This window comes from Tupaia chinensis, unplaced genomic scaffold (assembly GCF_000334495.1).
Source record: "Tupaia chinensis unplaced genomic scaffold, TupChi_1.0 Scaffold000378_1, whole genome shotgun sequence".
NCBI lineage: Eukaryota > Metazoa > Chordata > Mammalia > Scandentia > Tupaiidae > Tupaia > Tupaia belangeri.
This window is the reverse complement of record NW_006159880.1, coordinates 34660-57707: the sequence shown is the minus strand read 5'-3', so window position 1 is coordinate 57707 and position 23048 is coordinate 34660. Positions and strand designations below refer to the sequence as shown.

The 23048-nt window shown below is 38.7% G+C and overlaps 1 long non-coding RNA gene across 1 annotated transcript; it reads right to left on the bottom strand.

Annotated features, from left to right (window-relative positions):
* Positions 1 to 1523: 1523 nt before the first annotated feature.
* Positions 1524 to 15414, bottom strand: LOC106735406 (uncharacterized). Its single transcript, XR_001370752.1, has 3 exons — positions 15326 to 15414; positions 1863 to 1989; positions 1524 to 1634 (listed from the first exon to the last, which is right to left on the bottom strand). It is a non-coding gene; the product is annotated as an uncharacterized LOC106735406 (long non-coding RNA).
* Between the last annotated feature and the right edge of the window lie 7634 nt (positions 15415 to 23048).

Below are 23048 nucleotides of genomic sequence, written 5' to 3'. Positions count from 1 at the left end.
TGTTTGACCTCCGCAAAAAGGATTTTTGATGTTTATTATATTTATAGGGTGATACCCTTGTGTGCATTCACTGATGAAAAGGTAGATTTTAATTCTTCAATAAGGATTCCACTTCCTCTTTATATGGATATCTTCCACTTTGTGTTTAAAATCTACTATAAAAATGATTTCAAAAAATACTTTTTCACATTCTCTACATTTATAGTGTGCATCTCATGTTTCTATTTTCTGCTGAAAGAGACAGACTGTTTGTAAAATGCTTTCTTCCACACCTGAACTATATGCTGGGCAATGAGAACTATATTAACACATGCTTTCCCATATTAATTTTAATTACAAGCAGTCCCTCCCATATCCATCCTCTTTGGATGAAAAAAGACAGGGACCAGCAGTTAGCACAATGGCTATGTCACTGGACTCCCATGTAGTCGACCATGGTTCGCATCCTGGACCCAGTGGCTTAAAACTCACGATGGGCACGTGTGCATGCGTGCCCAAGATTCTGAGAGGAGAATAGAGGAGAAGGGATTGCACCGTGGCCATCCCCCCTTGGGGGGGTGATTTCTCGCTTACTGTCTCTCTCGGTCTTTCTGGTGAGCACATACGCTCTATGGCAAAAACCTCTCCAAAAAAAAGACAACCATTTCCATAAATTATATTTGAGAATTTATTTTACACTGCTCATGTGTATTTCAAATATTCATACTGATTAATAATAAGAAATATGGGTTTTTGTTCTTAATGTGTTACTGGAGCAATTTACATTAATATTTTGAAAGCTAGGTGGATTTACTTTGTTCCTTTATGCATCTCTTTCCTTTAATACCTTTAACAATATTTAAAATATCTACCATCTGTCTTCCTATAATTTTATACTGAAAGATTTCCATGTGTTATTACTTTTCCCTGTCCTTTTTCTCTTTGCTTCCTTATAACAGTGGGTATTGTGTACTGTTTCTTTGCTAATGTGAACAGTTTTCTAGATGATCTATTTGCAGAAGTCAAAAAGAACTCTTGCCACTTAAGTAGAACTGTTACTTAGGAAGGACTTGTAGCCAATAAAAATACATACTAAGTACTCTAAACATGTCATCACTTAGGACGCTGTAAAAAATATATACCCTGGGACCAGCAGTTAGCGTAATGGCTATGTCGCTGGACCTCCATGTAGTCGACCATGTTTTGCGTCCCGAACCCGGTAGCTTAAAACTCATGCCGGGCGCGTGTGCGTTTGTGCCTAAGATCCTGAGAGGAGAATGGAGAAGGGATTGTGGCGTGGCCATCCCCCCTGGAGGGTGATTTCTCGCTTTCTGTCTCTCTGTCTCTCTCTGTCTGTCTGGTGAGTGCACGCTCCCTATAGCAAAAACTTTTAATATATATATATATATCTCCCATTTTTTTCACATTCTTATTCCAGGAAAACATTTCTACATTTTTCTAACCTCACCAGTACTAACATTTTGTTTTCCCCTTTCAGTAAAATATAAATTCTTTAAAAGAAAATGCATTACACTCGTCCCTGAAAAGTATGCACTGACTAACCTGGGAGGCTCAAGTTGGGAAGTTCTTCGAATATCCTTGGATCTCCTCCTTGCTCCAACTTGAAGACACTCCAGGTTTGGCAATGCTTTGTCCTGTTAATAAAGAGCAATGTCGAATTTTGCCAAACTATTGTTGTAAGCTATATGAAGAGTAACAACAGTTCAGTTTTATCAGCAATGCAATAAAGGGGCTGATTTCAGCATTTTGTTAAAGAGGAGTGCCACTCACATTAACCACAGAATGAAATATCACTCCTAAACAGCATTAAACATTATGAAGCTCTTAATTATTTCTGAGAGCTTCTTGGGAGATCCACTAACCCAAAAACACCAGGTTGCAGTAGGTCTCCAGCATCACATCCTTGTGTAGAATCTTCTGAGCATCTTCCAGGTCCTGCCACTACTCCTAGGTAAAGTCCATAGTAACATCCTCAAATGATATGAACCCCTGTAAAAATACATTTTCCCACATTAGCCCTGAGAAACAGAGCATAACATGGGAAATTTACTTTCTCTATTTGTATATGCTTGTCCCTCTGTATGTTTCTGAACTCTTTCTAAAGGAAGAAAAAATAAAGTACAAACATCCTATCTCTATGCTAACTTATTCATTGCTAAATTTATTAGATTACATATAACTTTACAGTGTATTACATTGTTTTTTCAAAAGGGAATGCCATGCATGTCAGTCAGTACAGAGACATTAATCTCCCCACTTCAACATTCCATATCTTTTCTGTTTTCCCCAATCATTGTTTTTATTATTCTAATTATTTTTATAAAACAGTCAATTGCTATTTCTCGTTTTGCTTGTAAAAATACTTTGCCCATCGTGAAATACTTCTCAGACCAATCCAGTTGAGAATACTATACATGTCATCATCAACAGTTAATAAGCCCTATCTGTTTCTCACTAACGTCCTGTCTCTCTGAACTCTTTCTAATGGGAGAAAAAATAAAGTACAAACATCCTATCTCTATGCTAACTTATTCGTTGCTAAATTTATTACAAGTATTTCCTCAGAGATCTCCAAATGCTGCAAGTGATGAAAGCGTAATAAATATTCTGCTATTTCAAGGTGTTTATTATCTCATACAAACACGTAAGTATAAATATATATCTAGAGAATTGTGTTAGATTAATAAGTTAGACACAAGTTTATTGGAACCATTCTAAAAAAACCCAGAAAGGTGTTTTCTTTTTTTCCTCTAGTATCAATTTGTACTTGAAGTCAATGATGTTAACACATATGTAAATGTTCTTATGAAAATGGAACTACAGAAGGCTTCCTATGAAAGCACAAAGTATATTCCTACTATTGATGGAGGTAGAAACAGTATATCTAGGTAAGTATTCCTGGTCTGTGATCAAAGACAAGGGCAGTAAAGGTGTTTCAAGAAACTAATTACAAAATGATTTTGTATTTAAATACTTAACCTAATTCCAATAAAATATTTTATGTGCATACTGTTAATTACTCATAAGTTGAAGTATATTTATAGGCATCTTTATACTGTAGTTGTGCATTCAAAAATATTGAAAGAGTCCAAATAATGATGAATATCACTTTATCATTTGCCTAAACACAGAGTATAAATAATATAAAGCCAAAAGAAGTGATACATTATATAACCAGATTTGCAGTTTAATTGCCATCCACAGATTTCAGACTAAGGATACTCTGAAAAATACAATACCAAGTTGTGACATGACCACATCTATCAGACCATTGAGAAATAAGAATATTGTATAGGAAACTCATCCCAAAAAAAGGGAGAGGGGAGAAGAAACAATTGGTACTAATTTTTTTGTCACTGAATCAAAACAGAAATTTCACTGAATGTTTCTGTTTAAGTAGGCATATACATATGGGAATTAAAAATTAAAATTGGGAAAAACAACTCAGCAGTTCAGAGATGAATCTTGTGTATATCACCTTTGAAGTTTCAGTAGCCAAATATTGAGGAAGCAGCAGAAATTCAGGTGATAGTTGAAGCTATTCTAATCAATGAAATTGGACCTGGGGTAAACTTGCAGGTTTAAGAGAATTCAAGATTAAAAAAAAAGTACAAAAATTCAACTGGAATGGTGAGAAATGTATTCCTGTTGGAACATTCACTTTACAAGATAAGTGACATATGTAATTCAATGTATAAAAGAAGTTAAAATAAAATTAAACATGAAAAAATAATACTTACTGGTAGAGAAAGAGAAACAGACAGTTTAAAACAAGAAAAAAATTGTTAAATAATTCATAAGGAAGGGTTCGTGCGTTTCTGGGGGATGCAGATGGAAAGTGAAAAATCATTCCCAAGGAAGAATGTTTATGACACAATTCATGTTCCTCTATTTCTCCCTTCTTTCAGAATTTAAGTTGTACAAGTACATGTCCCTATTGTGATTCTCAAAATACTGGTTTTGGGACCAGCAGTTAGCTTAATGGCTATGTTGCTTGACTCCCATATAATCGACCACGGTTCACATCCCGGACCCGGGGGCTTAAAACTCACGCTGGGCGCATGTGCGTGCGTGCCCAAGATCCTGAGAGGAGAATGGAGGAGAAGGGATTGTGGTGTGCCCATTCCTCCTGGGGATTGATTTCTCACTTTCTGTCTCTCTGTCTCTCTCTCTCTCTGTCTGGCGAGTGCTCACACCCTATAGCAAAAACCTCTCCAAAAAAAGAAAGATACTGGGTTCCAGAATCAAACCACGGGGAACCAGCAGTTAGCATAAAGACTATGTTGCTGAACTCCCACGTAGTCGACTGCGGTTTGCGTCCTGGACCCGGTGGCTTAAAACTCATGCCAGGTGCTCGTGTGTGCGTGCCCAAGATCCCGAGAGGAGAATGGAGGAGAAGGGATTGTGGCATGACCATCCTCCCTAGGGGGTGATTTCTCGCTTTCTGTCTCTATGTCTCTCTCTGTCTGTCTGGCGAGCACACGTGCCCTATAGTGAAAAAACCTCAACAACAATTTTTTTAAAAAGTAAGCAAACGCGTTAAGTATAAATATATATCTAGAGAATTGTTAGATTAATTTAGACACAAGTTTATTTGAACCAGTCTAAAAAAACCCAGAGAGGTGTTTGTTTTTTTTTTTCCTGTAGTATCAATTTGTACTTGAAGTCAATGATGTTAACATGTATGTAAATGTTCTTATGAAAATGGAACTACAGAAGTCTTCCTATGAAAGCACAAAGTATATTCCTAATATTGATGGAAGTAGAAACAGTGTATCTAGGTAAGTATTCCTGGTCTGTGATCAAAGACAAGGGCAGTGAAGGTGTTCAAAAAACTGATTACAAAGTGATTTTGTATTTAAATACTTAACCTAATTCCAATAAAATATTTTATGTGCATACTGAAGTATATTTATAGGCATCTTTATACTGTAGTTGTGCATTCAACAATATTGAAGGAGTCCAAATAATGAATATCACTTTATCATTTGCCTAAACACAGAGTATAAATAATATAAAGCCAAAAGAAGTGGTACATTATATAACCAGATTTGCAGTTTAATTGCCATCCACAGATTTCAGACTAAGGATACTCTGAAAAGTACAATACCAAGTTGTGACATGACCACCTCTATCAGACCATTGAGAAATAAGAATATTATATAGGAAACTCATCCAAAAAAAAAAGGGAGAGGGGAGAAGAAATGATTGGTACTAATTTTTTTTAATCACTGAATCAAAACAGAAATTTCACTGAATGTTTCTGTTTAAGCAGGCATATACATATGGGAATTAAAAATTAAAATTGGGAAAAAACTCAGCAGTTCAGAGATGAATCTTGTGTATATCACCTTTGAAGTTTCAGTAGCCAAATATTGAGGAAGCAGCAGAAATTCAGGTGATAGTTGAAGCTATTCTAATCAATGAAATTGGACCTGGGGTAAACTTGCAGGTTTAAGAGAATTCAAGATTAGAAAAAAAAGTACAAAAATTCAACTGGAATGGTGAGAAATATATTCCTGTTGGAACATTCACTTTACAAGCTAAGTAACATATATAATTCAATGTATAAAAGAAGGTAAAATAAAATTAAACATAAAAAAATAATACTTACTGATAGAGAAACAGACCATTTAAAAAAGAAAAAATGTGTTAAATAATTTATAAGGGTTTGTGTGTTTCTGAGGGATGCAGATGGAAAGTGAAAAATCATCCCCAAGGAAGAATGTTTAAGAGACAATTTATGTTCCTCCATTTCTCCCTTCTTTCACAATTTAGGTTGTACAAGTACATGTGCCTATTGTGATTCTCGAAATACTGGGTTTGGGAGCAGCAGTTAGCATAATGGCTATGTTGCTGGACTCCCATACAGTCGACCACGGTTCGCGTCCCGGACCTGGGGGCTTAAACCTCACGCTGGGTGCATGTGCATGCGTGCCCAAGATCTCAAGAGGAGAATGGAGGAGAAGGGATTGTGGTGTGCCCACTCCCCCTGGGGATTGATTTCTCGCTTTCTGTCTTTCTGTCTCTCTCTCTCTCTCTGTCTGGCGAATGCACACACCCTATAGCAAAAACCTCTCCAAAAATATAAAGATACTGGGTTCCAGAATCAAACCATGGGGAACCAGCAGTCAGCATAAAGGCTATGTCACTGAACTCCCATGTAGTCGACTGCGGTTTGCGTCCTGGACCCGGTGTCTTAAAACTCATGCCAGTTGCGTGAGTGTGCGTGCCCAAGATACTGAGAGGAGAATGGAGGAGAAGGGATTGTGGCATGACCATACCCCCTAGGGGGTGATTTCTCACTTTCTATCTCTATGTCTCTGTCTGTCTGGCGAGTGCATGCGCCCTATAGCGAAAAAACCTCTCCAAAAATTTTTTTAAAAAGTAAAAAATAATAATAATAAAAAAAGAATTAAACCATGCAACTGACATTTGGGATCCTGCTGCCATAACCTTTATTTCATATGGTGGTCTAAATTTTTTACCATTTTAGAAATTTTAAAAAATGACTTAGTGCTAATATATTTTATAATATTCACAGCTCTATCAGAAGAAATTCTGTGTTCCATCCACAGAGGGTATATTTAAAAATATTGATTTATAATAAATGCCTTCAATAAAAGAAGATTTAGGATGTTGTTTATATCTTGGTGTGAAAGGCAGTATCACAGTTAAGAAATACTGAAAGATAAAGATATCCTACCACAATAACTGTATGTAAGGTACTAGTCAACTGAAATTAAAGAGAGACATTAAAAAAATATTAGGGCATGGGAGATGGCAGGCTGGTTAAGGTTCTGGAATATTACATATGTGACCATGGTTCGAGTTCTGGAACAGGACTTGGTGTCTTGCTTTCTGGAACTCATTCCCCAATGCTCAGTGAGTACATGTGCCATATAGTCAGTTAAATAATCATAATAACTAAAATTTAATAATTTATATATATCTGAGAGAGAAAGTCTACACAAGCTTGTACATGTAACATAAGGCATATGAGTCCAAAATTTCTGATTGTGCAGTTTTAGTCCCAGACTTGGAGGCTTGAAAATCACACCTGTAGGAAGCCACATGCACCAAAATGGCTGACATGACCTTCATACCAGGATCTTCAAGTATCCTTGTTCCGGGAGTAGACAATTCACCCTGAGACTTCCTCATTCAGGCACGTCCTCAGTCAGGCCCACTACAATTCCTGCCCCCTTTTTATCTCGCCTCCTGGCTTTACCCTTTAATGCAGCAACCAATTGGTGGTTGTAGAATTGCATCCCTCAATGAATGACCAATCAGCTTCCTACCCTGTGTATATAAGAATGTTCTCTGGCACTCAATAATCGAGCAACTGCATACCATTTTGAGCTGTGACACTGTGTCACTCCCGTGCTGTGATGCTGCGCCTGTTCCAGAGACCTCTGCCCTCTCACTTAGGCACCCTGCTCGATTGTCCCGCGGGCCAGGACATTCTGGTGCCCGGACAGGGACCTGAGCTCGAGAAGCAGTGACAGGTTCCCAAAGATTCTGGAGAGGAATAAGAAGCTCCAAAGAGGAGCAGGTTGGAAGTCTGTGGCATAACTTCAGGGGACGCAGAAGACGACATCCTGGTGAGTACTCACTCATGATATCTGGGTTATAGCATAGACTATAATGGGGCAAGAGTTGAGCCAGCATGAATTGTTTGTTCAGGGGTTAAAGGAAGTCCTTAAGACTAGAAGAGTGAAAGTGAAAGTTAAACAACTGCTCACCTTTTTTGATTTCCTGAAGGAGGCTTGTCCATGGTTTCCTCAAGAAGGAACCATTGATGAAAACAGGTGGAAAAGGGTAAGTGACGCTCTTAAAGATTACTACTCCACCTTTGGCCCAGAAAAGGTTCCCGTAACCACATTTTCCTATTGGTATCTAGTAAATGAAATCCTTAGTACCCACCCTAAGGACCCCAAAATTTCTGCCATTGTTATCAAAGGGGAACAGATTATGCAAAATGAGCTACCAAAAGAAAAGAGTGTTCTTCCCTCAGATATCCTTGAGCCTAAAAAGACCCAAACTATAGACCTCATATCTTTAGATAGTGATGAAGATGTAACACAGGACAGTGAAAAGCCTAAAAGCCCCCGAAACTTCACACAAACCAGAGAAAAAACTATACCCCTGCCTCTCCAAATTCAAAAATTATCCTGATGAGGAACAAACTAGCTCCGAGGAAGAAGTTCTGGAGACAGAAGCACCTAAAACCAATAATCTTCCTTGGCCACCTGTTAAAAAGCGGCCCCTGCCTTATAACTCTTTTGTGCCACTCTTTGGCAATCCAGAACAAGAACTAATTAACAAAATTGAGCGTTTAAAAAAACAAGTCCAATTAGAAAAGGGACATCGCCAACTGATTTCACAATTAAAACAACTAAGAACTCCCACAAATACAGCCCCAAACACAGCCCAAGTTACACCAAAAGTAACTTATGAGACCTTTCTGGTCACAGAAATCACTGACAACCAAGACCATGTTTGGAGGAGACATAGTACTTTCGATTTTAAGTTAATTAAAGAACTCAAAACAGCTATTAACCAATATGGTTCACTTGCCCCCTATATGCTTACCTTACTGGAAACCATTACTGAAGGATGGCTTACACGCTGTACACCCTCAGATTGGTACACCTTAACAAAAGCTGTTCTTTCTGGGGGAGATTATTTGCTTTGGAAATCTGAATTTGCAGAGGCCTGCCAAGACGTGGCCCACCATAATGCTAAGGCGCGTAACGGCTGGACTCTAAACATACTGCTTGGAGAAGGTGATTATTCTATTCATGAAAATCAATATGACCCTGGTTTGTTTGCCCAGATCCATACGGCTGGCTTGAGGGCTTGGAAATGGCTCCCCTCAAAGGGTGACCTCGATACCTCCCTCACTAATATCAGACAAGGCCCCAGAGAGCCCTTTTCAGATTTTGTTAATTGATTGGTTACAGCCACAGAAAGAATTTTTGGTAATTCCCAAGAGAATACACAAATTATTAAACATTTAGCATTCAAGAACACAAATGCTGCTTGCTAGGCCACACAAAAAGAAAACTGATCTGTCTGGATATATTCGCCTTTGGTCTGATATACTCTAAATCTTGTAACCAGGGACTTGCCATGGCCACTGCCCTTCAAAGCGCTCCCACTCAACAGTTTCTCTCCCGCAATAATTGTTTTAACTGCGGTCGACCTGGACACATGGCCAAACAATATCGCGTTAAAAAATCTTCTGACATGAACCAAAACAAAACCTCCCCTTATGCTCTCAATGCCTTAAAGGGCGCCATCCTCCCCAAGAATGTCGATCTAAAACTAACATTCATGGTCAACCCCTTCCGTTTAGTTTGGGAAATGGGAACAGGGGCTCACTCCAGGCTCCCCAACCCAAACAAGCTTTTGGGGCTATAGAGTTTGTTCCACCCAACAACAACAATCCATTCCATACCTCTCCAGAGCAACACCAGGAAGTGCAGGACTGGACCTTTGTTCCACCACCCATACGGTATTAACACTGGAAATGGGCATCCAATTTCTTTCTACTGGGGTCTTTGATCCCCTGCCACCAATACTTTCGCCCTACTCTTAGGACTCAGGAGTGCCACCATGGACAGGCTTTAGATCTTCCCTGGTGTAATAGACAATGATTCAAGCTTTTGGGGCTCTGGAGTTTGTTCTACCCAACGACAACAACAATCAGTTCCACACCTCTCTAGAGCAACACCAGGGAGCACAGGACTGGACCTTTGTTCACCACCCATATGGTATTAACACCGGAAATGGGCATCCAATTACTCTCTACTGGGGTCTTTGGTCCCCTGCCACCCAATGCTTTTGCCCTACTCTTAGGACGCAATAGTGCCACCATGGACGGGCTTCAGATCATCCCTGGATAATAGACAATGATTATAAAGGCGAGATCAAGATTATGGCTTCCTCTTCAAATACACTTACGGCTACCCCTGCTAATAAATGCATAGCTCTCCTCTTACTCCTCCCATTGCTCCCAACCAAAAACATAATACAGGCCTGCTCCCGAGGCACCAAAGGCTTTGGTTCCTCAGATGCCTATTGGGTCCAACAAATATCTCTGGCCAAACCGCTGCTTACCCTGTGGTTGGATGGAAGACAATTCTCCGGATTAATAGATACTGGTGCTGATGTTATTATTATTAAGAAAGATGATTGGCCCACTCTTGGCCCTTAACCCCAACACTAACTAACTTAAAGTGTATCGGACAAAGTCAGAATCCTTAAAAAAGTTCAAAAATACTACAATGGACAGACAAGGAGGGCGATCAGGGACACATCCAACCCTTTATACTGCAGGGTCTTCCTATTAACTTGTGAGGCCGAGACTTGTCACAGATGAGTCTTTTACTGTTCAGTCCGAATGACATAGTCACTGCACAAATGCTGGCCCAGGGTTATACATCAGGAAAAAGGCTTGGGGAAAAATGAGTCAGGCATTATTCAACCCCTACTGCCTGAGCTTAAACTGGATAGAGCCAGACTGGGAAATTTTCCCTAGCGGTCATTGACATTCCTGTCCCTCACGTGCGGATCAAATCACTTCGAAAGATGATGCTCTGATGTGGGTTGATCAATGGCCTCTGCTTTCAGAAAAGCTCCAGGCTGCTCAATTGTTAGTACAGTAACAATTTGAATCAGGACACATTGTGGAGAGCACCTCTAAATGGAATACCCCCATATTTGTTATCAAGAAAAGATCTGGAAAATGGTGATTACTCCAAGATTTAAGATCAATCAACAAAACCATGGTTCCAATGGGGGCCCTTCAGCCTGGGCTACCATCTCCAGTAGCCATACCCCTTAATTTCTTTAAAGTAGTTATTGACCTCCAAGATTTTTTTTTTTTACTATTCCCCTACATCCTTTAGATCGAAAAAGATTTGCCTTTAGTATTCCATCAACTAACTTTAAAGAACCAATGAAACATTATGAGTGGTGGGTCCTGCCTCAGAACATGGCCAATAGCACTATGCTTTGCCAAAAATATGTTTCAGCCTCTATATATCCGGTCAGACACAAATGGACCGATATGTATATTGTTCATTACATGGATGATATATTAATTGCCAGTGAGAGCGGTCAATTGATTTTACAGTGTTTCCAGGACCTTAAAGAACAATTATCTGCCGTGAATTAAAAATTGCCCTGGAAAAGATCCAGCTAAAAGACTCATATACCTACTTAGGACTTCAACTCTCTGGTCAAAAAATCCTAACCCCAAAACCTCAATTCAGACTTGATAATCTAAAAACTCTAAATGATTTCCAAAAATTATTGGGTGACATTAACTGGATCCGCCCGTATCTTAAACTAACCACAGGACAACTTAAACCACTATTCGACATCCTACAGGGGGATCCCTATTCCAGTTCACATCGGCCATCAGGCACTCGCCTTAGTCAAGCATGCCATTGTATCACAATTCATTACAGCCATTGACTACAAACAACCATTGTCTCTTGTCATCTGCCGTACTTCAATTACACCTACAGCCGTCTTCTGGCAATCGGCACCTATCATGTGGGTCCTCCTTTCATCTTCACATCCAAAGTTATATATCCATACTACCAGGCTGTGGCTGATATCATCACCCTATCACGAAAATTGAGCATCACTTACTTTGGCAAAGACCCTGATGCCATCATTCAGCCATACACAAAACCACAGGTAGACTGGTTATTAAAACAAACGGATTCTTGGCCTATAGCATGTGCCTCTTTTCTGGGAACCATTGATAACCACCTTCCCCCTAACAAACTCTTGCACTTCCTCTGCACCCACACTTTTGTTATCCCTGTCCGCACTTCTCTACATCCTCTTCCAGATGGCATGACTGTTTTCACTGATGGCTCCTCCAATGGAACTGCCTCTTATTCCATCTTGGACCACACAGTTTCATTCACCACATCTTCTACGTCAGCTCGGTTAGTTGAACTACATGCAGTTATTTGCAGTCTTCACTGCTTTTCCAGATACACCTTTGTATTTATTTACAAACAGTGCTTATATTGCTATGTTTGTTCCACTTCTGGAGACTGTGGGTCAGATTAAGCCAAACCCTCAGAGCACACAGTTTTTCCTGCAATTGCAGTCTCTCATCAGGATGCAAGAGTCACCTTTTTCTATCAGCCATTTACGCACGCACACTGACTTGCCTGGGCCCTTAACTGAAGGCAACGGCCATGCTGATCTTGCCAGAAGACATTCCTTTTTAATACAAACTCAGACTGACACAAACCTTTCAGATGCCACTGCTGCTCATCAATTACATCACTTAAACTCCCACACCCTCCGCTTTATGTTTAAGATTACTCGAGAACAAGCATGACAAATAGTCACACAATATCCAGCGTGCATTACTCTTTTGCCTTTCCCACATTTCGGTGTCAACCCTAGAGGTCTCCTGCTTAATGCCCTGTGGCAGATGGATGTCACTCATATTCCTGAATTCAGCTCTCTGAAATAAGTTCATGTCATTATTGACACATTTAGTGGTTTTCTTTTTGCCACAGTGCAAACTGGAGAGTATGGTAAACATGTTATCTCCCATGTCCTCTCCGCACTCTCCGTTATGGGTGTATCTCAACACATTAAAACCAACAACGGTCTGGGTTATGTGGGAAACAATTTTGCCTCCTCTGTAAACAGCTCCGTATCAGACATACTACAGGAATTCCATACAACCCCCAGGGACAGGGCATTGTTGAACGTGCTCATCTTTCCTTGAAAAGTACTCTCCAAAAGGTGAAAAAGGGACAGCTCTTACAGACTAAGGGCTTGCCCAAAAACCTTCTGGCATATACTCTTTTTGTCCTAAATTTCCTGTCTCTTGATAAAAATGGAGACTCAGCCACTGAGCACTTCTGGCATTCAACTACCAAAACAAATTTGCCTCAGTCTTGTGGAAAGATCCTCTGGATAATACATGTCATGGTCCAGACCCCGTCCTTATTTTGGGAAGAGGATCTGTTTGCATTTACTCCCCAAAATTGGAGGATGCGTGATGGCTTCCAGAGAGACTATTAAAACAGGTTGACTCTCCATCCAGGGAGCCTGAGTCCCCTGAGAACTCTCTCTCTTCCTCTACAGGACTCCCTGACCACCAGGAATCGCCCAAGGATGACGACTGTGATGCTTCCTGCCCTCCTCCTCCTCTCTTTCCTTGAAGTAACCTTTGGGGGATTTGGAGACCCTGTGGCACTTGCCAAGCTTTGCCAGCAGCTTTTGCCATGCGGCTGCTCCGGTGGCAATCCTTCCTCCATCCACTTCCAACCCATTATGACACATCAATGCACAAGGGCTATCACCTCATTCTTTGACTCCACATCCCGCAAATATTTCTCTGTCAGAACGCCTGCCATCTCCTCCTCTCAGAAGCCCCCCCATGCCCCTCTAAGACCTTTCAGACTTCGCTTTACCAATCTTGCTATGAGCAGGCATCCACATGCGTTTCAGGTAACCACACCTATTTCACAGCTACCCAAACCCGTACCTTCTCGGGGTCCTTTAATCACTTGAGCCTACAGATGCCCTGCACTCAGGGTAACTTAGGAAAAGAACTTTGTTGGTACACTCAAGCCCCCGTTCACATCTCAGATGGAGGCGGGCCCCAGGACCGCCTTAGACAACACAAGACACAAAAACAATTAGAAGCTCTTAACCCTTCTGTTTCCTACCATCCAGTTGTTCTCCCCAAGCCAAAAGACCAACCACTCGATTCCAATGCCTATAATCTTCTGGAGCTCGCTCATGCCCTTATAAACACTTCTGCTCCTGACATCGCACAAAATTGCTAGCTCTGCCTCCCCCATCAAAACACTGTCCCCTATGCACTCCCTTCACACTTCTCACCATTTTTCAATGACCTTATTAATTGCTGCTTTTCCTCACCCTTCTTTGTCCAGCCTCTCTTCCCCGTCAATGTCTCCCGTGTTATCTCTAACTCAACCGACAATTCTTCTGCTTCCCTTGGTTTCCTCTCCTTTTCTAACTGCACCACCTCACTAAACTTCACCTCCACTCTTTCATCCAAACTTTCCCGCCCCGCCCCCCATAACTCTGTTTTTGTCTGTGGCAATAATATGGCTTATATCGCTCTTCCCTCTTCCTGGACCGGATCTTGCACTCTTGCTATTCTCCCACAGATTGAGGTCATTCCTGGAGATGAACCTGTCCCCATTCCATCCCTCTATTTTATTGCAGGAAGACCCACACAAGCTGTCCAACTTATCCCCATCTTTGCCACCTTGGGATTCACTGTAGCTGCCACCGCGGGCTCCACAGGCCTGCGTTATTCCCTTCAACTTAAACAGGTTACAGAAAGATTGATCTCTGATGTCCAGCAGCTTGCATCCACTATCTCCCTTATCCAGGATCAGCTAGATTCCCTCGCAGAGGTGGTTCTACAAAATCGCAGGGGTTTGGACCTCTTACTTGCAGAGCAGGAAGGTCTTTGTCTTTCCCTGAAGGAACAGTGCTGCTTTTACACCAACAAGTCTGGCGTTGTCCGTGAATAAGATCCATGACCTCCAAGAAGCCCTAAGGAACTGCTGATGACAACTGGCTGACAACCCCCTTCTAACTGACTGGCATGGATTCTTGCCCTTTTTGCTCCCTATAATTGGACCAATTCTCGGGCTACTAATTGTCTGCTCCCTGGGACCAGTCATTTTCCCAAGACTGAAAACATTTATCAGTCAACAAGTTACCTCCCTCCTTTCTCGGCCTATTCAGGTCCATTACCCTAGACTGGAGATGCATGATATTGACCAACATCATAATCTGACCTGAGGCACTGAGCTGGTTAGCCAATGACGGGTAAGAGAGTCTAGCCGACCTTTTGCCACTTCCTCCACCTAAGACAGGACACTCATCTTGCTGTCGGTGGTTCCCATGACAGGTAACCGAGGACGTTCGGCTAATAAGACTCCAACCTAAGACAGGCACAGCTCCCCCTGGTTCCCAGTCTATAAAACAGAGAAGGGGGACATGTAGGAAGCCACATGCACCAAAATGGCCGACATGACCTTCATACAAGAACCTTCAAGTATCCTTGTAGAGTAGACAATTCACCCTGAGACTTCCTCATTCAGGCAGGTCCTCAGTCAGGTCCATGACAATTCCCACCCCCTTTTTACCTCACCTCCTGGCTTTACCCTTTAACGCAGCAACCAATCGGTGGTTGTAGAGTTGCATCCCTCATTGTATGAACAATCAGCTTCCTACCCTGTGTATATAAGAATGTTCTCTGGCCCTCAATAAATGAGCAACAGCATACCATCTTGAGCTGTGACACTGTGTCGCTCCCATGTTGTGACGCTGCGCCTGTTCCAGACCTCCACTCTCTTACTCAGGCACCCTGCTCGATTGTCCTGTGGGCCGGGACACACACCAAGTTAGTGAGCATGCATAGCAAACGTCCTGAGAGGAGAATGGAGGACAAGGGATTGCAGTGTAGTCATCCCTTCTGGGGGTGATTTTTCACTTTCCTTCTCTCTCCTTCTGGTGAGGATACATGCACCCTCTTGTAACAACTTTTTTTAAAAAACAGTATAAAAAGAGTCAGAGGCCATAGTGTATTAAAAAGATTAATTCACCAAGAAGATATAAAAATCATAAAACTTAATGCATTCATCATCAGAAAGGAAGACTGCTAGATATGAACAGAAAGACTGATTATGACGTGCTAATTCATGTGGACTTCAACACTGTACTGTCACCTCTGGACAGATTATTTAGACAAAAAGATAAAAAGACTCAGAACATAAATGATCCAATAATCCAAATAAACTAATCAACATTTACAGAAGATTTTGCCAAAAACAAAATACATATTTTTCTCAGCCACACATAGAATATTTCTGAAGACTGACCACATAATAGAGAAAAAAATAAGTCTTTAAAACTAAAAAGAAAACAAAAATTATATATACCACCTTATTTGTTACCATATATGATAAAATTAAACTAGAACAGAAAGTACTTTCAAAAATTCACAAATACATGAAAATGACATAATTTACCCTGAGTAGCTTCAAAATTACTGAATAAATTAAGAATACAAATGAAAACTTCTTGAAACAAGTAATAATTTAATCACAACTCTCCACATGCTTTCAAACATATCAAAAGCACTCCTAAGAGAGAAGTCTACAGCAATTAGCACTCACACATACACATTTTAAAAAGATGATAAATAGGGGGCCAGTTGGTGTAATGGCTATGATGCTGGACTCCCATGCAGTTGACCGCAGTTCGAGTACTGGACCCTGTGGATTAAACTCACACCGATCGTGTGTGTATGTGTGCCCAAGATCTCGAGAGGAAAATGGAGAAGGGATTGTGGCATGGCCATCCCCCCTGGGGGGTGACTTCTTGCTGTCTCTGTCTCTCTCATCTTTCTGGTGACTGCACGTGCCCTACAGCAAAAACCTCTCCAAAGAAAAAAAGAATGATCCAGTCTTAATCTGCTATGAACAGTGTGAAATGCCAACGTATTCCTGAGCAAGAAAGTTCTATAAGTTCTCTAAAACCACATTTGAAGTTGAAAAAAACTAGTCATCTTTTGAGAACAGTTTCATGGCTACATAGGATTTTGTCAGAATGAAGATGTGATAAAGCAGCGTTGTACTAATATTAAATGTCAGCCCACAGAGCTAATAATACCTCAGTGTAATGTCCTTGGCAGGTGAAATTCATCCCAAGGGAAAGTGTAATAGCCTTTTGCTAACTATTTTCTGTTTTCCCTATAGTGGTTAAGCATGACCATGTCTTCTTTAAAGCCTTACCTGAGAGAAGCAATGCCTTAAAATTTAAAAAAAAAAAGCATTAACAACATCAAACTATACACAAAATGACCTTACTCTGTACTTTGCCCTCATGAGTGTGAATGTTTTGTGAAGACATACAGATGCTGCTCAGTGAATTGTAGAAAAATATTACAAGAATCATGTTGGGAATATTTAGGACAACTGAAGGAAAACTGGAGAAAAAGAAAAGCAAGTAAACTTGAACACTGAAGCAATCTTAAACATCTATTTATTTTTATGATATATTTTTGTAAGGAAAATAAATATTCACATGATCAGCAATGTATATAACTAAATGAGTTGAGAAAAGACATCATAACAGCATACATTTAAGAAGACAGAATTATAAAATCATATACCAGTCTTAGAGTGGAGCTAAGTGAAGTGCTGAAATACTGCAAAAGATAGGTGATAACATGGACTGTCTCTCACTATAAATATGCGTGGGTATGTTTCAAATAGGATTACTAACAAAAAAATTATTTAATCAGTAATAAATCATCTTCCAACAAAGAAAAGTGCAGGTCCCAATGGTTTCACTTCTGAATTGTACAAAACATTGAAAGAAGAGATAACTTCCATTCTACTCAAATAATTTATAAAGATCCAAAAGGAAGAAATCCCCCCAAATTAATTTTAAAAAACCTCCATCACCCTCATCTCCAAAAGAGACAAAGATGTAACAAAAAAGGTCTGATTAATATAAATACAAATCTTCTCAACAAGATACTAAGAAATTATATGTAATAACACTTTAAAAATATTATACACCACACCGCATCCAGGTAGGCTTTATTCCGAGAATCCAAGGATGGTCCATATACACAAAATTATAAATGTAATACAGCATATTAACAGGAAAATGAATAAAAACATATGATAATATCAATCAATGCAGAAAAAGCATTTGATAAAACACAACATCCCTTCATGATTAATAAAAAGCAAAATCAGCATAGAAGTAACATTTCTCAACATAATAAAAGCCCTATATGAAATACTGATAGCTCACATCACACTGAATGGGGAAAAGGATTAAGCTTTCCACCTAAAACCTGGAACAAAACAAAGCTGCCCACTTTCTCCACTCCTTTTTCATGTATTACTGGAAGTCCAAGACAATAAAATCAGACAAATAACTACAATAGAAGGCATTGAAATAGGTAAAGAAGGTAAATTACTCCTATTTGCATATGACATGATTAAATACATAGAAAGGAATCCACATACACAGGGAAAGAAAAAAAAAAAAACTCCCCAAAATAATAAATGAATACTATAAACTGGCTGGATACAAAATCAACATGCAAAAGTCTGTAGCACGTCTGTACATGAAAAGGAGCAGACTGAGGTAGACTTGAAAAAGTTATCCCACTTACAAGAGCTGCAAAAAGCATACGATACCTAGGAATAAACCTAACCAAAGAAGTCAAAGACCTCTACAAGGAAAACTATGACAAACTTAAAAATGAATTTGAAAATGACATAAAGAGTAGAAAAAGAATCCCATGTTCCAGGATTGGAAGAATTGATATAATCAAAATGTCAATCCTACCCAAATTAATCTACAAATTTAATGCAACCCTTATCAAATTACCAGAGATATTCTACAGAGATTTTTTTGAAAGCATACACTTTGCCTAGAATCATTAAAGATACAGTATCATCAAAGCAATTCTGTTATAAGACATATTTTGAACATTATCTTTAAAATTCAGTATTTTGAAATTTTGAAAGTTGTTTGTAAACTGTCAAGAATTATGGAGTATGAGCTAACATTTTTTGCTATGTAAAGTAAATGTTTGTGGAAAAATGTAAAAATAAATGAAAGAAAAAAATAGAAAAAAAATTTAAAAATAAAAATAAAAATGGTTGGTCAAGGCGAGACTCCAAAATAAACGATAAAGTTGTAATAATCAAAACAGCATGGTATTGGCACAGAAACAGACAGGTGGGCTAAGAACAGAATAGAGACCCCAGATATAAACTACCTGGCCCCAAAATATATTATGAAGTTCTGATCATCAAAACAGCATGGTATTGGCATAAAAACAAACAATTGGAACCAAAATAAACCTCACAAATAAACCCCCAGACATATAGCCAACTGTTTTATAACAAAGGGCACTAGTCAATCTAATACAGAAAAGAAAACCTCTTTAGCAAATGGGGCTGGAAAAACTGGGCTTTGAACTGCAGAAACATAAATCTGGACCTGTATATCTCAACATAAATGAAAATTAAATCAAAATAGATCAGAGATCTAAACTCAAGACCTCAAACTATAAAATTACTGGTGAATAATGCAGGGGAAACTCATGAAGACATCAGCGTAGGTAAGGACTTATTCAATAAGACCCCCAAAACACAGGCAATAACGCTAAAAATTAACAAGTGCAAACATGTCATTCCAAAAGCATCTGCACAGCAAAAGAAAGAATTAGAGTGAATTGCCAACCCTTGAAGTGGAAAAATATATTTGCAAAATATGCCTCAGTTAGGGGTCTAATAACTAGTACAGGGAACTCTACTAGTGCACCTGAAAAAAAAAAAAGAAAAGAAAAGAAAAGAGTAGCCCAATTAAAAGATGGCCAAATGAGCTCAACCTCTCTAAAGAAAACATAAAAACAGTAAAAAAAAAATATATGAAAAATGCTGAACCTCTCTTATCACAAGGAATTTGCAAATCAAAACCACAGTGAGATACCACCTATCCCTAGTCAGAATGGCTAAGATTAAGAAAATAAACAATGACAAGTGCTGATGAGGTTGTGGTGAAAAGGAAACTCTCTACACTGTTGGTGGGAATGTAAATTAGTTCGGCCACTATGAACAATATGGAGGATTCTCAAAAACCTAGAAATAGAACTACTATGTGATCCAACACTTCCAGTCCTGAGGACCTATCCAAAGTTTAAGAATACATTCAAACAGAAAAGTACTTGCACATCCATGTTTACTGTGGCATTATTCACAATTGCTAAGATATGGAAATGATCCAAGCATCCACAAACACATGAACAGACTGAAAAAGGATGGCACATACATATTATCGAATACTACTCAATCATAAATATAAAAAACAAAACAAGGGGACCTTGGCAGGTGATAAAAAGTGGCTGAATATGAAAGATTTACTGCTAAGCAAAACAAACCAGAATATGAAAGAGAGGCATTTTGTCCCCACTCAATATATACTAATATCTGTACTGTATGGCAGAAACTGAAATATTAGAAGATATAAAAGCAAGAAGAGAAATTGTGGATACTAGAGACAGGGTCAGGGGAGATGGTGGAGGGAAAGGAGGGAATCAAGAGGCAAAAGAAAAAAGCAAAATATTTGAGGGAAACAAAAATGGAAAATTATTTGATGTTGATAATGTGTATGGCAATATCTTTAACTGAACTAATATTTAATATATTTATGCTGGAAAATTCATTTTGCATACTATAATAATATACAGTGTCTGCATATAAAAATTAATTAACCAGAAACAAATAAATAATACAGGTGACCTCTCCAAATGTCAAGGTTTTTATTTAATATACAGAAGAAATATGACAATTCTAGCTAATTTGACAATAGACCAGAATCCCTCACATGCAGGCATGTTCCTTTACAAATAGTCTTTGTTTTTTAGTTTCCTCTACAGTTCTATATGAAGATAGATAAATAGATTTTACTTGTTTTATTAATAAAATGTAATTTGGATATCTTGAGTATATGGTTTTGTGATTTATCTGGGTAAACTGTTTGCAACAAGTAACTTGTGTGACTTAGCTAGGTAGGCAAATTTTGTAACAGATACCTTATGTATAAAACTTAAAAACATATTAAAAAAAGGTGGCACATATACACAATGGACTACTACTCACCCATAAAGAACAAGAGATCCTGTCATTCAATGTGAAGTACATAAATGAAGATTTAATGGTAAATTAAATAAGCCAAACAATAAAAGACAAGGTATGTCTCCAGTGAATCCATGCACTCTATGACATAAACTAAAATATTTACAGATATAGAATTATAGAGGGTAACAGTAGATACCAAAGACGATATGGGAGTGAGGAGGTGGGATATGTTCAAAGGAAATCATTTAAGAGAAATGAATAAAAATGTATTTATACAAACAAATGTGTTACGGCACAATATTCCAGAACAGATAGAAACAGATGTTGACAATCTTAAGTGTGTGTGTGTGTATATATGCAAAACTAGTTGAATAAAAATTGAAGGTACACACATAAAGTAATGTCTGATGAACATGGCAATATCACAGATTTGATTATTACACACTGCCTGAATGCTTTGAGAAACCATATTGTATCTCACAAAGGTGAACAATTAAATATAAATTAAAAATTTAAAACCAGAAATAAAGAAAAGATCAGTATACAAAACTCAAACTTCTGAAGCCATGTTTGTAAAATAAAAAAATTCAAATACATCTATCTATCTACAAAAAAAAAGCCACCTAGGCACTAGCAGTTAGCATAATGGCTATTTCGCTGGACTCCCACGTAGTCAACCACAATTTGAGTCCCGGACCCAGTGGCTTAAACTCATGCTGGGTGTGTGTGCGTGCGTGCCCAAGATCCCGAGAGGAGAATGGAGGAGAAGGGATTGCGTTGTGGCCATCCCCCCTGGGGGGTGATTTCTCGCTTTCTGTCTCTCTGTCTCTCTGTGTTCTTTTGGCAAGTGCACGCGCCCTTTAGCAAAAAAAAAAAAAAAAAAAAAAAATCTCAAAAAAAAAAAAAAAACCCCCACTACAGGGATGCAGCAGTAACACACTTGTGATGCTCAGGCCCCATGGAAAGTTCTTGGGTTCACTTCCCAATTTCCACCTGAACACACCAAAAATCAACATGCCTATGACCTTGATTGACTAAACTGCAGTATGAAAACTCCACTGAAGTGCCTATCTATTTTGTTTCTCTAGTGTTTTTCATTGAAGAAATATGTAACTACACATCTTTCTGTATATATCAAAACAACTTCTTATGACAAAAATAAAAATACAAAGCAAAACCAAAAGTAAAACAGCAAGTCACAGCACAAAAATTTATTTTCTGAATAAGAATCAGTATCCCAGTAGAAAAAGAGGAAAGAGTATCACTTCCTGTGCTCCAAAATCTTGAACTTAATGTTTAATTGATTCCACTAATTATTTAAATTTTTTATTTTATTTAAAAAATGCTGAAAACCTATAAAAATTAAAATTAAACTTCAATGCTTTTTCACCTACTCATTCAACTAAAAACCAAACGTTTACAAAACCTCATTTTAGACTGCAATGGACAAGCATCATCCTGTTGTGTCTAACCTCAAAATAACACATACTTCAAATGTGAGCAATCTTAATGATTTCTACAGTGATAACCCGCTGCAAATCACCATAAACTGCTACCTATATTACTCCCACAGGTTTTTAAATGAATTATCTCCTACTGAACTTACCCTGAGACAAACACTAGAGATTAAAAGGTCAGAGTAGTTTTTGGTAATTACATGGAAGAATGACAAAAATCATTCATTTGAAAGGCCTTAATAAAAACTTTTTTGACTCTTGCCAAATTCTCAAGCTCTAGAAAACAGGAGCATAAACCCAAACTAAAAATGATGTAAGATAGAATGAGATTCATTCATTCCCCTTTTGCTGAAGTCCCGCTAGAAGAAGACGCTAAATTACTACTAAATCTCAGCTGAAAGCACCCAATGATTCAGTCTTCACGCACGGGGCAAATTTGAATGGTATCCTATAGATGTAATTGAACACCTCATTGAGTAGTTGAGTCAGAAAACTATCTTTTAAAAGGCTGATCATTTTTCAATCTCCTGAAAATGATAAAGTCCAAACTCTCAGTCTATATATCAAAAGCTGTATATTCTAATGAATGAATAGATCTCCCAAAAAGCATTCAGTCAGTTGAAGTTCTGGGAGATAATGTCTTAGCTTTAGGAATTGCTAACCAGGTAGAAATATCTTTGTCTAGACTATGGCTATGGGTCATATAGATAATCTATGCTTACAATGCCATTTATGACTGTAGACATAAGAGTTATATGGTTAAAGAATCTGTGGATGTGTGGTAAAGAAAAAATTCACATGGGTGGGCAAACATGTCAATGTAGCCAAACCCCAAACTCTAAACAATGGCTTGGATGAGATTCTCATGTTCACAATGTCC